This window comes from Arachis ipaensis, chromosome B03 (genome assembly GCF_000816755.2).
Source record: "Arachis ipaensis cultivar K30076 chromosome B03, Araip1.1, whole genome shotgun sequence".
NCBI classification, from domain to species: domain Eukaryota; kingdom Viridiplantae; phylum Streptophyta; class Magnoliopsida; order Fabales; family Fabaceae; genus Arachis; species Arachis ipaensis.
In genome coordinates, this window is record NC_029787.2 from 135,799,291 (window position 1) to 135,801,659 (window position 2,369).

Sequence of the window (2,369 nt, forward strand, 5' to 3'; positions counted from 1 at the left end):
TAAGTTTGATTGAGAATTTAGTTTCCATCGTTTTCTTTTGCTAGTTTCCTTCTTTTCTTTATGGAAAAGTACAGAAAAACAACCCCCTACAAGTCAATATAAGCCAATTCTATTATAATTTAAAGAGTAATAGACAAATAAGTTCTTGACCTTTTGTTTCACGGACATTTTTGTCTTTTGGAATTTAAAAATACTTTTAAGTTCCTAAATTTTATAAACAGCAGACAGATAGGTCCCTCTATCCATTTGCCTCTCAAAAAACAAAACGGAGATGGGTGAAGTAGCATCCACGTGTTCGTTACGGAGCTATGTGTCTGTTACGGTGCTGTTGTGGCATGTCTCCCAAAAAATAAAGGAAAAATAAGTCCTTGCACTACAAAAAGATAACATTTTGTGGTTTTACGGTTTTGCAGTCTGAGAGAGGGTGAGCTAGAGAGAGATTAGGTAAGGGCCAAAGGGAGGGAAAGGAGAAGAAGGTAGCAAATGGTGATTCTGTGATGGCCAGACATGTGATCATCAGAGGCGAGACAAATGGCCAGTGATGATGTTGATGAAGATGGTGGTTGGAGAATGAGAGGGGTTGCACTTTTTCTTCCGTTTTCGTAAAGGAAAAGAGAGAGAGTGAGAATGTGAGCTAGAATTGGGGGAGGGGAGAAGGAGAAAGAGAAGAAGGAAGCGGAGGAGGCCGCGGCGGGGGCATGGACTGCTAGTGATGAAACAATGAGAGGTGGCGATGATGTGGGACGACGAAGAGGAGGGGAAGAGAGAGGACCGCGGCGGTTTGGTGTGGCGGCTTCATCACAGATGGTGGAGGCTACGGTGGTTCTGGGACGACAAGGGTGGTAATTTTGGTGATGGAAGAGGAAGATGGTGGTTGTTGGTGTCTGAACGACAACTATGGAGCGATGGTGATGGTGATTCGGAGATGATGGTGGTGAGAGGAGGGCGACGTGCAAATCAGAGGGGAGGAGAAGGGAAGAAGAGAGTTTGAAAATGAGTTTACGGTTTTGGGGTTTCTTCAAACGCGGGGGAGCTCGTCGAAGGTCGTCGCTGGAGGTTCATGAAGATGGTGATAGTGAAAGGGAGGATGAAGCTGTGTGTGGTGAAGAGCAAGAAGGAACTCCGTCGTGATTAGGGCTGCCTTTGAAACGATGTTGTTTTGCAACCGGGGACTAGTTGTTCCATTTTGAAAAGGTTCCATCTACGTATGTATCCGTATGGCCAGGTCAGCATAATGGGGCCACGTTAGACTTTTTCGTTGACTCTGACGGACTCATATGATCGGAAGGACTCTTTTGTCTAACTTTTAAAGATGTTAGGGACTTAAAAGCATTTTTAAATTCTGAGGGATGAAAATGTCCGCGAAAAAAAAAGGTTCGGGACTTATTTCTCCTTTACTTTAATTTAAATTTTATAAATAAACAAAAATTAAAAAATCAAAATTCAAAATTCAAAAAAGATTATATCTACGTTTATCCTAATCACATTTATAGTACACAATAAAAACAATTCATAAAAAACCTAGTCTCTTTCCATTCAATTGGAAACAATCAAATCTCTCCCTCTACAAACCCGTCGTCTCCACGCAGTTTCGGCGCCGCCGTCACCGACCACCGCTGCGTCTTTTGTTGCATTGCGCAACCTCTTTCTCGCGTCCCACCGCAGTCCTTTTTCGTTGGACATAGCCGTCTCCACCGCCGCGGGATCATAATCCCGACGCATCTGCACTGCCAAACAGCATCGCGGCCTCCATCCGTCACGCTAGACAGTGCAGAATCTACACTCCATGGCTCTCCATCCGTCGCGATGCAGCCACCGCCAAGCCTCCATTCGCGACGGGCGATCAACTACTCCAATCCATAGCGACTCCTCCACTCGCGATGTGCGGCCTCTGTGGCTTCTTCCTCGCAATGCGCTACCGCGAGTCCCCACTGTCCATGCAACGCCGTCCAAGACGTCGTCACCGACCACCCTGTGGCTCTTCTTCTCCTCCTCCTATTTGGTTTTGAATGATTATTTTAACTAATTTTTTATGTTTTTTTTTTCTTAAATTTTGGATGATTCTTTTTATTAGTTTTGGAGGATTTTTTTTCTATGTTTTGTATTTTTTTTAAGATTTGGATGATTCTTTTTATTAGTTTTGGAGGATTTTTTTTCCTATATTTTGTATGTTTTTTCTTTAAATTTGAATGATTTTTTATATTATATTTTGATGTTTTTTTTTAATTTTAAAGTTTTTTTAAAATAATAATAATTAATCACTAATAAATTTAAAATAAAAAATTTTTTATATTTTAATTATTAATAATTAATAGAGAAGAATAAGATTAAATGAAAAATAGTAAGTAATACGTTTGGAATTAAAGAGA